Source organism: Grampus griseus, assembly GCF_964374135.1.
Source record: "Grampus griseus genome assembly, chromosome: 3".
Classification (NCBI taxonomy): Eukaryota; Metazoa; Chordata; class Mammalia; order Artiodactyla; family Delphinidae; genus Grampus; species Grampus griseus.
In genome coordinates, this window is record NC_139019.1 from 4689665 (window position 1) to 4705346 (window position 15682).

Sequence of the window (15682 nt, forward strand, 5' to 3'; positions counted from 1 at the left end):
GGATGTAGGTATTTTTGATGCGTTTCAATCTACTGCAATTATTATTCTACTGATACTCAAATTCTCCCGCCTTTGGCTAGTGAGAGCCCCTGAGTTAAATTTTGCCACCAAGTTACTTAAATGTGGTCCTGGTCATCTTCAGCAGCTACCTTACTCTCTGGTGTGACAGGATTATTGAATGTTATGTTGCATGCTTCATGCCTAAGACCTCAAATTGCTATTTCTTCATGGAGCCTTGGCTTGTTTACAAGAAACAGTACTTTAAGGCCACAACATAGTTATATTTTTAAATACAGTCAGATATAGTTATTTCTTAATTATTTTCCATTGTAGCTGTGATGTATTGATTTGCTACCAAAGATGAGGTTTTAGCTCTCTCTTAAGCCCTCTCACTCTGCTCCCAACAATATATTTAGTATTTAAAATATTAAGACTAGGTCAAAATTCACACCTCAAACTTGGTTTTGTAATTCCTTCCTGTTTCTTAACACTTTTTATGTTATCTTGAGTTAATAATTACCTTGAGTTTTTTCTATTACTTGATTTTCTGTGTTTCTATCTGTAACTGATCCCTAAATTTTCCTCCTTAAGTAGAACATCTTCTCATTAATTCAAACACATCAAATAATCTGTCCATTCTCCTTCTTATATATATTTTTTTCTTTCTGCATATCTCCATTCTGGTCACTTCAACACAGGCTGCTTTCTCTCCCTGTTGCATTGTAGTCATCCTATCAGTTACCTTCACATTGCCTTTGCCTTTATCCTTTAGAGACATTCTGCTTCCTGTATGCAATTATTTTATACTTTTAAATAAAGGGTCAGTTTCTAGTTTTGATGGAGCATCTTTTTGAGTATATTCTAAGAAAAATCCTTCAGGGTAATTTTTTTTTCCAAGTGTGAAAACCCATCATTGAGCTGAACATAAAATTATAAATTAGAAATAATTTGAAGAAATTTGAAGGCATCTTTTCACTGTGTCCTGACTCTAGTGGCGCAATTGATGACATTCTAATTGCCCATTCTTTATTTTCATTTATCCCTGTTTTCATGCCTTAACATCTTTATTATCATTGTTCTGAAATTTTATAATGGCAAGCCCTCGTTTTCACATTGGGTATGTCATGGTAGCTTACGATATGGTGGCTTAAGTCTTTCTATCCTGGGAATTGTATTTCTTTGATAATTTCTTCTTTTTCAGTTTCTGCTTTCTTCCTTTCTGCAGTGCCTATCAGTTGGATGTTAGATAATCTAAAACAATCTTCTAATTTTCTTTCCATTGCTCTCTGGTTATTCACTTCTTTGCCTTGTTATTCTACTTTCTGGGCAATTTACTCAGCTTTATTTTCCAAAAAGCCTATTGAATTTCTTTTTTTATTTCTACCATAATATTTTTAATAGCCTAGAGATTGTTTTTGCTCTCTGAATATTCCCTTTGTATAGAATACTGTGCTTGATGAATGTTTGCAAACTTATTTCTCTAAAGCCACTGATTACATGGGTTTTACTATAAGATCCTTTTTTACTCCTTTTGGCATTGTCTGTTCCCTCCATGTTCCTTTTTTCCTGTTTGCTTATTCTGCTCTCTGTGTTTCATGATAGCCCCTTTCCCCCAAGAATCCTGAGCAGTGGATGTCTGTGTATTTTTAAGAGTGAGACACTAAAACTGGGCCTGGAACCCTGTATGGGTATGGCTTGTAGAGTGGTGGGCTTCACTGTAGGGCAACTAAGTCAAGGAGCCCTTGACTCTTAGTTGCACTAGCTGACTTCCCTGGAAAGACCTTCCAGTCTGCTGCCTGGGCACATGAAATTGGCCACCAGCATGCTGACAGTTGAGAGCAGGGGGGTTTGTCTTCCCCACTCAGTGAGTGGACATTCACTTGATTCTGTGTTTTCGGTATGGCTTCCTGCTGAATTATGCCTGGTGCCCTTCAGTGCAGATGGGAAGTCTCCAGTCTTCTGCTGAGCTGGAGGAGAGTAGAGGCTCTATGGGTCAAACTGCTTCTAATGCAGATTTTCCACCACTCATTCTGTTTCCAGATATTCCCCATCCCTATCTGCAGAAGGACCAGTGCCTGCCTCCAATTCCTGAAATCTGGAATTCCACAGCATAAACCAGCTTGCTTCTTGGTGTACTGCCCACCCTAAGTAGAATTTCTGATTTCTCTCCTGCTCCTCTTCTTCTAGGCTAAGGCTTGAGGCTTATTCTCTACCTTCATACTGAGGAGCATTAATATTGTCTTTTTTTATGGCTTCAAGTACCATCTGAATGACTACAATTTTTCTTAATCTGTATCTACTGAGAAGCAAATGCCAAGATGGAATTAGACATGCAAGAGGATACATGAGTTATCCCATGAACTAACTACACCATCACATTCAGTGGTGATTAAGTGTCATTTCTGGAGAGTGTGTGTCCTCCTCCCTGGACGGTAAGCACCATAACAGGGATCAGATCAGCTGTCCATCCCTACATCTGGCACATAGACTGGACATAGTGGGCCTTCCGTTTACTTCTGTGGGTTGAATGAATATAACACGCCTGGCTAGAAGGAGGAAATGTGAGTTACATCCTGAGGAAAATGGGTGTGTTTTACTTTGGACTGTGAATTCAAGGAATAACCTTTCTAACATGACAGAAGAAGGAGAAGGGCCTTTCCATTAAAAGGCATCACCCCTGCTTCCTGCACAATATGGGCTTATTCTTTGTTCTGTGGTTGCCAAAATCAAAAGTCATTCTTATCCTTAGAAAAGAGAGTAATTTATTAGAATTAGCAGAAATAAAACACTACCTTGGGAAAATGTGTGTACAGGACTGTGGGTGGGTGTCCAATACCTGGTGTTCAGTTCTCTGTGTAGATTTTCCTGTGTTCACAGAACTTTCCTGGAAGCAGAAACACCATCTGGAGGTGGGGCAGGGGGTGGTGGGTGGTGATGGGTTACTAGGGAAGGATACTGCTGGTCTGACCAGTGTCTGACTTAGGCACAAACAGATGATTTTAAGGACAGTGTTTAACAAGACTCGTTATATAGCTCCTGCTCAACTGAGTTGCATGAACATTCAGAGTGAGAACTGACCTGCCTATCTGTTATGGACCAGATGATGTGTGTCCCTAAAATTCATCTGCTGAATCAGAAACTCCCAATGTGATAGTGCTTGGAGGTGGGGCCTTTGGGAGGTAATTAGGTTTATATGAGGTTATGAGGATGGGGTCGCCATGAATGGGATTAGTGCCCTTATGAAAAAGGACCCAGAGAGCTCCCTTGTGCCTTCTGCCATAGGAGGACACAGTGACAAGACAGCCCTCTATGAACCAGGAAGTGGGTTCTCACCAGATGCCAAATCTTCTGGTGACTTGATCATGGACTTCCAGCTTCCAGAACTGTGAGAAATAAATTTCTGTTGCTTATAAGCCACCTTGACTATAGTATTTTTGTTATAAGAGCCTGAATGGACTAAAACAAGGGAATCTGACTTAATGAAAGAAACAAGGAGAGATCCATGGCAACCGAGCTGCATATCAATTACTAAGTCAAGAACGAAGGCAAAGCACTCTGTCGGGGGCAGGGAAAGGTGTGTGTGTGTGTGTGTGTGTGTGTGTGCAGAAAACATGAAGACCCAATGGAAGGAAAAGCAACAGAATGGAGCAGCTCTGCACAGTGGGGGACCTGTGGGCACCAGGTCAGACCCATGACTAGTTGGAGCAATGGCAGGTAGCAGGCACTGAGGGAGCAGACACCACACCCAGAGCCCTGGGGCATCCTCGGCTCCACTTTATAGGAAGGACCTTGTCAAACCAAGTAGTGGTGAAGCTCCCCGAATAGGTGGTTAATGTTAACATTATCAGGGGCTGATTGGCCTTTAAAAGGAGAGTTTCAAGAAGAAGCAGGTCACCAAATGTCAGGAAGCTTTGTTCATGGATAGAGGGACACATTTGAAATGAGACCTCTGGTTCAATTCCAAATCGAAGATTCTACTTTGATAGACTCACGAATACAATTTTCACACAATCGTATATCATGTTAAACAATGATGATCAATTGTGCCCTAATGTGACAGGTGAGCGTGAGAACTCCTGCTGTCTTTAGCCTCTAAGAACATATGGCTGCACACACACTAATTAAAGATATGACAAAGTATCTACGACTCCTTCCAAAATTTCCTTTGATGTTGTAGAATTCACATTTTTCTCTCTTGGGTTGGTGCTGAGTGCCTCCTTTCTTGGCACCCTTGGTGGCTCCCTTCCTGTCTGAAGCATCAGAGTACATCTAAAAGACCCCAAAGTGTCAGAGAAGACTGGATTCTGGTTCAACTCAGCTGAAAATGGGCTGTTCAGAACTTGGGGAGGCAGTTTCTTTGTATGTAACTTATGAAATTCAGGTGTAATGTCTCAAGTTTCTGTTTTAACCCAGTTCTTTCCACATCAGTCTTACATGGTTCCAAAAGGCAACCAAAGGACACAGCCTAGAAAGGTTTAAACCTGAGAGCATGTGACATCATGGGAGCAGATACAATCAACTGGCACATTCACTCATGAAGAATTTATCCAGGATGAATAGCCTTGATGCATCTCAAACCCTCCAGAGAGATTTTTTCTGTTCCCTCACTGGGAGACTAGGAGAGGAAATGGTGGATCGCATTTTTCCTCCAAGCTCAGGATTCAAAGACGTCAATTAAAGAAACATTTATTTTTCATTATTGAGTTATAGTTGATATATAATATTACATAAGTTTTAGGTGTACAACATAATTCACAATTTGTAAAGGTCCAAAATTTTAGTCCTTTTATAGTTATTATAAAATATTAAATTAAAGTAACTTAAATCTAATGTTGCACCATTTTCTCTATGTGATAGTTGATTTATAGAACACAGAAATAAAACACTTTAATATGGAATTTGAAAAAAAATAAACGTCACTGTAGATCTGTAAGAGAGTAAATATTCTGTTGAAGAATTATACTCTGTGCCTAATGTATGATTCTAGTGAGAAAAATAGGAATCTTCTGTGTTTGGGCTCTTCCTTCTGTCCAGCCACAATTAACAATATAGATCTCTCCACAAAACCTATGTTCCTGACAATTGTCTTATTATATAAGATCAAGGATTGAAGAAATTATACTTTAGTATGATCATTCAATGCATCATTGCCAAGTAAATGAATCCCTAATGGTGGAATGTTTAGAGAATACATATCCTGGGTGTTTGGCTTTGATTTTGACCCTTCTGTTTAATTCTTCTAGTTGGATCTCCCTGGGAGTGTGCCTGGAGAGGGAAGAAGTCTCTCCACAGACTAGCAGGGCTTCAGTAAAATAGGGGTATTCAAGTTTCCCAATTGGCAGCTTCAACATGAGTTTTTAAGAAACTCTGGTATTTCCCACCATGGCAATGGTGAGGACCGTGAATATGGACTCAGAAGATCTGGACCCGCTTTTTGTTTGGATTAAACCACTCATCATATGTCCTGTATCATGCCAGTTGCTCTAGCCCACTTTCCTCCTGAGCTGTAAAACTGTGATGTTTTAAAGAGTCACTGTACCCTGTCAACTCCAGGTGTTGGGCTGTGCAGCTTCAGCAGCAAACACCAGGCTGGCCACGAGGTCTCTGACTTGGAGGCATCGTCTGAACATCAACAACAGAAATGTATTATAATATAACCCAGTCTCCACTCTTTTATGCCTGTGCTTTCTGGGCAAAAAAATAATTGCAAAGAACACCTTTTAAAGGTGCAGTGACAGCTGTCTTGCAAGACATAATCACATTTTTTACTGATTCATACATTGGAAAGATTGTTGTGGAAAATTGTAATGATATAAAAATGAGGCTGATATAATTACAGAGTTTTACGAAGTGCAAATGTAAGTGCTGTCTTTTCAACCAGAGGCAGGACATGGGATGTGGAAGCCTGATCGACAGATGTGTGTTGGGAGAGGAAGAAGTTTCTATGTGCAGAAGGCGTAGAAACCATGAAAATCTACCCCATGAAAATATACCAGTTGTGGAACTACTAATTCTTCAAATGCTTAGCATACTTACTCTATAAAGAAAAGCAATGACTAGAAATGTTCCAAACAGAGAGATTTCCTCAGATATCCTCTGAGATGCATGCTTGGGGCCATTGAGCTCTGAATTTGACTCAAAACTCATTCCTCTGTTCTACTAAATGCACAACCCAGTTCTGTTTCAAGTGTACCTCCCATGAAAGGAGCTTTTGTCAAGGAATCATGATGCCACTGGGGACTGATTCTAGTGAGAAAATCAGGAATACTTTGCTTTAGGGGTGAGTTAAAATTATTGTGAGATAAATATCTTGCATATATTACTTTGAATAGTATATGCAACACTGAACATTTATTTTTTTCTTTGTGCTATTGATATTTGTTAATCTGGTATTAGTGGAGATGAAAAATCAATGTGAAAATTGAGGAGCATTATAGAAAATCCAATTTTCCATTTGGCAATAACAACAATATTATGAGAGCTTTCAGAAATACAACTATAGAGGGGGCAAAAGATGGAGATGAACTTAGCATTACAATTTAATTCCAGCCCATGTTTATTCCTTAAAGTTCCCCGGGCTATTTACAGGGTTCATGACCACACAACACACACCCCATCAGCCTGAGTTTATTCCATTAGATGAATGGAACTCCCACCTACAGGAAGTAGAGGTGAAGGGGTGCTATAGACTGAATGTTTGTGTCCCCTCAAACTTCATATGTTGATCCCAAAGTATTGGTTTTAGGAGGTGGGACCTTTGGGAGGTGATTAGATAATAAGAATGGAGCCCCCAGAAGTGGAATTAGTGCCCTTATAAAAGAGACCCAGAGAGATCCCTTGCCCCTTCTTGCCTTGTGAAAACACAGCAAGAAGAGGGCCAACAATGAACAAGAAAGGGGGATCTCACCAGATACTGAATCTTCCAGTGCCTTATCTTGGACTTCCAGCCTCCAAAATTGTGAGAAACAAATTTCTGTTGTGTAAAAGCCACGCAGTCTATGGTATTTTTGTTATAGCAGCCAAAGTGGACCAATACAGGGGGTGTTTAAGGGGAAGCCACTAGTGTAAAGAGCTGAGTGAAATTCAGCAAAACAGCTGTGATTGAAGACACAAGGATATATCCAATGTCTATTTTCTTCACCCCAAAAAATGAAAAGACAGTGACAGCTTTGGGAGTACTAATGCTCTCAAGACTCTCCTCCATAAAGCTGTATTTATATGTTCCTACACTACACATAGTATATAAAAATAAAATCTTGTCCTGCCAAGCAATGGGCTCCTCTGCCACATCTTCCATCATTATGCAGGTGGAAAATGAGATTCCTTAACAATGGTCAGCACTCAGCATAACTGGTTTCTTCCCAGTGTTGCTAGGATGTATTTCTAAGTTTGATTTGTAATAAGGTTCATATTTTACCACCTGGGGAAACTTCTAGATGATAAGCCCCATAAACATCTGAATAGTTTAGTGCCATATTTTGTTTTATGTTATTTTTCTCTTTGAAGTGTCCCAGGCAGTCTACATTGAGGAAGAATGGCCAGTGAAGACCAGCTTGTCCAAAGATGGGGGAAAGGCCACTAACCCACAATCTCAGAACTTTGGGAAGAGACCAGGCCTTCCCTAACCCCATGTAGTAGCCAAATACTAACCTTCAGTTCTCTGATGCTTTTTTTAAAAAAATCCACAAACTCTTCTTCACTGACTATTTGTGGGGCATCAAGGGAATTTAGATCTTTGCTGCTTGTTTTTGCTGTTGTTGCTGTTGCTTTGCACGTGGGAATGAGAAAGGAAAGGTGGGCTGACCATTTCCTTCATCTGCTCTCTGGGCTCACAGGCAGCCTAAACCAGGGCCCTGGAAATGACCATACAGGGTGACACAGCCCCTGGTTCTTCAAGGTTCCAGGACTGCAAATGTATGTCCACCAGGGGGGCAACAGTTCTCCCGGAGCACAGGATGGGTAGCACAGCAAGCCCGGGCAGTGAATACAGGTTGATGACACTGAAAGAATTTTGTTTAGAAATTGTTCAAGTATTTGTTTTAATTTAAGTACTCAAAAGACAAGAAAGCAACAAAGGTGTAAGTTTTTAGTGTCTTTTCATCTTCATGTAGGACCTCAGGATGATCCACAAGTATTTTCAAAGACAGAGAAGCCTACAGTGAAAATGTTGCTTTCCCAGGTGCCAGGATTACCTCTGGATTTGGCCCCAGGCTCCAAGTCCATTCTGATCCCAGACACACAGATGTGGATCTCATCCTTCTGAAACACTAGGACCAGGAAGAAAGAACAGAACAAACCAAGTGTCCTCCCAGGCGACAACCGAGTTAGAGGTGATGACTTCTCAGGTTCTGTAGGTGACATAGAAGCCAGCCAGCATCCATAAACCCCCCTGGGACTTAATGGGCACCATTCAAAATGACCCGTGATTGTAGCAAAGCACATTTGGATTTATTTTTGTTCCGGAATAGAGTTGAGGTGACCTTACAGATCAACGTCATGAATTGAGGAACTAGTTTTTTCTTCCAATGTCTTTCCAATTATTCTGTTAGTAGCTGATCTTCCAAAAATTAAATATGCAGAAACTGTTTTTTTAAGCTTTTTATTTCTTTAAAAACCGCTCTTAAAATGTAACTGTTCTGGAAAGGTATAACCTCATAAACCTTGGTTAATCAGTCATTTATGAGAGTTGTATAATGGGATTTAAGTCCTAAAATAAATGGGTTACAATTTGCAAGAAGTTTGGAGGAGGCAGAGGAGACAAAAGTAAGAGGAAATGAAAGGCAGGTGTAATTCACCAATATTTACTCTGTTTTTTAATAACTGCTTTATTGAGCTATAATTCATATACAAGTGACCCATTAAAGTGTACAATTCAATATTTTTTGTATATGTAGCATGGTGTGACCATTACCACAATTTTAGAACATTCTTATCACCCCTTTTGATTACAGCTGTTCTAGTGTGTATGAAGTGTATCTCATTGTGCTTTGTGTTTACATTTCTCTGACGGCTAATTATGTTGAGTATCTTTACATGTGCTTATTGGTCATTTGTACATCTCCTTTGGAGAAATTTTTACTTGGATACTTTGCCTATTTCTATTTGGGTTACTTTTTCTTTTTGATTTATAAGTGTTTTTATATATTATACATACAAATTCCTTATCAGAATATGATTTGCAAAAATTTTCTTCCATTTTGTGTGGTATTTTTTTTTACTTTACTGATGGCACTTTTCAAAGCACAGAAGTATTAAATTATGATGAATTCCAATTTATCTTTTTTTGTTGTTGTTGCTTCTGCTTTTGGCATTGCTTATTAGTTGTGCTTTTACATTAGAACTTACATTAGAACTTTGATTCAGTTTGAGTTAATTTTTATATATTTGAGAGGTAATGATCCAAATTCATTCTTTTTCATGTAGATATCCAGTTGTCTCAGGGCTATTTGCTGGAGACTATTTTTTCCCCATTGAGTTGTCTTGGTATCCTTATTCAAAAGTCAATTGACAAAAATGTTAGGCTTTAGTTCTGGATCTTAATTCTGTTTCATTAATCTACAAGTCTATCATTATGCCAGTACCACTCTATCTTGATTACTTTAGCTTTGTAGTAAGTTTAGAAATTGGAAACTGTTCTGTTTCAAGATTGTTTTGGATATTCTTCATCCCTTGAATTTGCCTATGAATTATAGAATCAACTTGTCAATTTCTGCGAAAATCTCAACTGAGATCATAATAGGGATTGTGTCAAATCTATGGATAAGTTTGGGAAGTATCACCATCTTAACAATATTAAGTCTTCTGATCTATGAACATGGAATATCTTTCCATTTATTTAGGTCTTCTTTAATTCCTTTCAACAATGCATTGTAGTTTTCAGAGTGTAAGTTTTGGACTTCTTTTGCTTAATTTTCCCTAAGTATTTTATTCTTTCCAATGTTAGAATAAATGGAATTATTTCCTTAATTTTATTTTCAGGTTGTTCATTATAAATGTGTATACATAAAATTGGTTCTTATATATTGACTTTGTATCCTGAAGCCTCCCTGAACTCACTTATTCCAATAATTTGTAGTGGATTCTTTCAGATATTTTGTGTACAAGATTACATCATCTTCAGATAGAGATACTTTTTTACTTCTTCCTTTTTCAGCAACATGCATTATATGTAATTTTCTGATATAACAGCCCAGGATAGAACCTCCAGTACAACATTGAATAAAAGTGATGAGAACAGATATCCATGTCTTGTTCTTGATGTTAGAGGGAAAGCTTTCAGTGTTTCATTGTTAAGCTTAATGTTATATGTAAGTTTTCATAGATGCCCTTTATCAAGTTGAGAACGTTTCCTTCAATTTTTAGGTTTCTGAGTGTTTTATTTTACCATGAAAATCTGTTGAATTATATCAATAATTTTTCTGCATCTATTGAGATGATTGACAACATTAATTGATTTTTAGATGTTAAACCAACCTCATTTTCTAGGTTCAATCTCACTGGTGTGTAATCTATTTAGTATATTGCTGGATTTAATTTGCCAGTGTTCTGCTGAGGATTTTTGTATCTGCACTCATAAGGGATAATGGTCTATAGTTTCTCTTATTTTAATGAGAGCTTTCTCTTTAATTTTAATGTCTTTGTCTGATTTTGGTATCAGGGTAATGCAAACCTCATAGAATGAGTTTAAAAGTATCCCATCTTCTATTTTTCTGGAAGACTTTGTGAAGAATTGGTGTTAATTTCTCTTAGATGTTAAAACAAAGTCTGATATTAGATGAATATTGCAATGCAAAGCTGGATTTTAGATGATATGCTTAAGTCAAAAAAAAACTACCAAAGGCCAAATATGGATTTGCTGAAAAAAAAGAACAGTTCTCTTGAATCAAGTTGCACTTTGGTAATAGAAACATAAATACAGCCTTAATAAGCAAATGCGATAACAGCTGCTACTTACTAAAATTGTAATTGTGAAGGAGCATTCTGAAGCACCCATAGTTTGTAGTGGTGTATGGAGGTATACGGTATATAGTGGTATAGTCATAGCATGGGTGTTTCGATGAACAGTAATGCAATAGAAAGATGGATATTAAATGCCCTCCTCTCCAAACAACTGAGAGAGGTCAGGGCAGACCAATCAGAGGAAGGCCAAGCCTGTTTGTGCTTCTCAGGGCAAATAGGACTGGGGGAAAGCCAACAGTTTGAGTTCCCCTGGCCTGCCCTTTCCCGCAGTGGCAGCCTGCTGGGCTGGCTCTGCTCTGCTCTGCATTTTCCCTCCCAACTGGAGCCTGGCAGCTGCAAATGTCCATAATTATGGAAGATCCTCTCGTTTTCTGCTCTGTGGTTGAAATAATGACAGTCTCTTTTTATTACTGTTCTAATGGCTTCACACTCTGAATCACTGTGGTATTATTAATAATGGCAAAAAGGGGTCTTATTTAGCACGGATAGAACTTCCCCATACATCACTTCAAGAGCGGATGGCTGAACTGACAGGTTAACGAAGCTGCCCAGATATGCAGCTGAGCCATTAAAGGATGCAGCAGTAAACGGGTGCGTGTGGGGATGAGACAGCAGCACTCTGCTCAGTCATTCACGCTAGAGAGATTTCACCCCACACCTGAGTCCTGCATCAGAACAGACCGGGTGCTTCTTAAATGCATGCCTTTTATCTCAACAGCCCTCCTTAAATATGCAACTTTTTAATGAGCTCCTGGGCTTTCCAAAAATGTGTATGCCATCTCCTAAATGGAATAAACAGAATCACCTTGCAATATAAAGCGCTTAAAAGAGAGCAAAGAGGCAATAAACCAATTGAGTGTAAGCAATGTAGGTATGACTCTTTCACAAGGATTCCAAACTGTGCTGGGGGAGGGCTCACAGACTGGGCACTCTGGTCCCACCAGCTTCCTTCCTGTACATAAGGGACACATGGGGCCAGGACCAGAGGTTCAATTCTTCTCCACCTTGATAACAAGTTGGCCATGGATAGAATGTCCTGAAATGTGACCTAGGCTTTTCTGGAAAGACAGCATCTCATGCTGACGGGAGGCACCTTCGTCCATACTACGCCTCTCTGCCTCTCCCGGCCCTTCTTACCCTCTCCCTCCCTCCCTTCCCTTCTTCACTTTTGGGCCCCTTTACCTCTAGCCCCAGGAATGATCATACCAGCATCCGTAGTCTTTTCCCAAATTCTACGCTTACTGTAATTTATCAGCCACTAAGCATTTAAAGCTGCTTGCAGCATTAAGCAGCAGAATGGGCTAATGTTTTATTGTCTGTTCGCATTTATGACAGAATACTTGTCAGTGAATCATCATTCAAGATTGTCGTTAGGTGTGACACAACCACGATACCAAGAACGACAGTGAAAGAGTGCAGAGCCAAAAGCTATGGAAGTCAGGTGATCAATCAGATTCACCACCTTCTTTTGAACGTCCTGGAGCAAGGACAAAAAATTTAGGATGCATTTTGATGATGCCAGAAATACGCTTCTTCAATGAGGGAAATGTAAAATATATAACTTCCTCATAGCTTCTAAACTTCTGCTTGGATTATTGGAGTTTCCTATGTATCAAAATTAAATATAAGGGCCCTAAACATGTAACATAGTGTCACAGTTTAGTTCTCATCTCTAAGAGGAACGTGTGACCTAGATATGTAAGCACTGCAGTGAAAAGGCAACAGCTAAAAATGTCCAGCTTTTTTAAAATTTCATACTCTTCTGTTTACCTGCCCCAATATGAAAACATTCCAGGCGAGAAATATGTGACTGGACAACGCAAATCCCAAATCCAGTAACTGGATGCAAAGGGCTTGTCTGAGGGCTGCTGCTGTCTTGATGCCAGATAAAACTGTTCTTCATGAGGGTGGGGAGACAGAGAAGTTTTGAGCATTAGTCGAGAGTCTGAAGACTCTGAACACCCAGTGTCTGGGTAGGTAGGAGAGAAAATACAAAAGATGTTAACACAGTTGAATCTGGCAGGGGGGTGAGAGGAAAGAAATGGGAAAGAAGGGGGACTTCACAGAGGCTGATGTGACTTTGCAAAGAATGAGGGAAGGCTAATGCCATTGGGGTCTCTGTCTGTCTCAGTCTGCATGACTGTAATAAAACACCATAAACTGGGTGGCTTATACACAAAAAAATTATTTCTCACAATTTCTCTATTTCTCACAACCCAACAATCTCCCCTGGTGGAAGGGATGAGGAAGCTTTCTGGGGTCTTTTACAACAGGGGTCCTCAACCCCCAGGCTGCAGACTGGCCAGTTAGGAACTGGGCCGCACAGCAGGAGGTGAGCGGCGGGTGAGCAAGCAAAGCTTCATCTGCCGCTCCCCACCACTCCTCATCACTTGCATTACCTCCTGAACCATCCCCCCTACCTCTGTTCATGGAAAAATTGTCTTCCACGTAACTGATCCCTGGTACCAAAAAGGTTGGGGACCGCTGTTTTACAATGTAAGGACACTGATCCTATCATAAAGTCACCACCCTCAAGATTGAATCACCTCCCAAAGACCCCCACCTCCAAACACCATCACATTGGGGCTAGGATTTAGCATAAATTTTGTGGAGATACAAACATTCAGTCTACAGCACTCTGGTAGAGCACCTGTCTCCAGATGATCCCTCTGGAAATGTCAGGACCAGTTGTCCTGGTGCTGAGTATTCCCTTCTTCTGCAGACAACTTGTAAAATTCAGTATTTCTGAGCAGAGAGACAGTTTGGATGCCCCATCCTTGGTTCTTTCTTTACTGAGATGAGAGAGAAAGCCCTCTCTCTACTCTGGGTGCTAGGCTACTTCAGTTAACTCCTGGGCTGGGAGAGCTCACACATGTTCATTTGCTCATCATCATATTTCCAGTTCTGAAGAATCTGGGAAAGAAGAGATCTGAACTGAATGCAGAGATCAGGAAGGGCAGTCCTTCACCGCCCTCATATCTGCTTCCCACAATCTCTGTGTCCCAGTTTTTATGACGAAGACACTGCGAAGGTGTAGGTTCTAGAGGTTGCAGCTTCCTTTTCCTCACGTGGTTCCTCTAGGAATGAGTATAATTATTTTTCTTTTTTTTTTCTTTTTTCAACTGAACCATTATTGATTTATAGCATTGTGTTAGTTTCAGGTATAGAGCATAGTTATTCAGGGTTTTTTTCAGATTATATTCCATTACAGGTTATTACTAGATATTAAATATAATTCCTGGTTCTAAACAGTAAATCCTCATTGCTTATCTACTCTATGTATAGTAGTTTTTATCTGTTAATTCTATACTCCTTATTTGTCCTTTCTCCCCTCTCTTTCCCCTTTGGTGACCATAAGTTTGTTTTCTATGTCTGTGAGTCTATTTCTGTTTTGTATATAGATTTATTGTATTACTTTTAAAATTCCACATGCAAATGGCATATAGTATTTGTCTTTCTCTGTCTGACTTATTTCACTAAGCATAATATTCTCTAGGTCCATCCATGTTGCTGCAAATGGCATCATATCATTCTTTTTTATGGCTGAGTAATATTCCATTTCATATATATATACATATGTCTTGGATGTCTTGGCTTCCATGTCTTGGCTATTGTAAATAGTGCTGCTATGAACATTGGGGTACCTATACTTTTTTGGATTAGAGTTTTTGTCTTTTCCAGATATATGCCCAGGAGTGGGATTGCTACTTCATATAGTAACTCCATTTTTAGTATTTTAAGGAACCTCCATACTGTTCTCCATAGTGGCAACACCAATTTTCATTCCCACCAACAGTTTAGGAGGGTTCCCTTTTCTCCATATCCTCTCCAGCATTTATTATTTGTAGACTTTTTGGTGATAGCCATTCTGACAGGTGAAAAGTGATACCTCATTGTGGTTTTGATGTACATTTCTCTACTATTTAGCAATATTGTACATCTTTTCATATGCCTGTTGGCCGTCTCTATGTCTTCTTTGGAAAACCATCTATTTAGGTCTTCTGCCCATTTTTTGACAGGGTTGTTTGCTTTTTCAATATTGAGTTGTATGTGTTGTTCATATACAATACTTTGATATTAACCCCTTATTGGTCACAGCATTTGCAAATATTTTCTCCCATTCTGTAATTTGTCTTTTCATTTTGTTGATGGTCTCCTTTTGCTGTGCAAAAGCTTTCAAGTTTCATTAGGTTCCATTTGTTTAGTTTTTCTTTTTTTCTTTTTATTTTTTTGCCTTGGGAGCCTGATCTAAGAAAATATTGCTATGATTTTTGTCAAAAAATATTTTGCCTATCTTCTCTTCTAGGAGTATTATGGTGTCATGTCTTAAATTTAAGTCTTTAAACCATTTTAAGTTTATCTTTGTAAGTGGTGTGAAGGAATGTTCTCATTTCATTCTTTTATGTGTAGCTGTCAAGCTTTCCCAACACCACTGTTGAAGAGACTCTTTTCTCCATTTTATATCATCGTATCATTTGTCATAGATTAATGGACTGTAGGTGGATGGGTTTATTTCTGGGCTCTCTCTTCTGTTCCATTGACCCATACATCTGTTTTTGTGCCAATAGCATACTGTTTTGATTACTGTAGCTTTGTAATATAGTCTGAAGTCTAGAAGAGTTATACAGTAAGTTCCCAAAATATGAACCTTCAAGTTGCGAACTTTCAAAGATGCGAACGTGTGTTTGCATGTCTAATCATGTAAGTTAGTTCTATTTGAGGA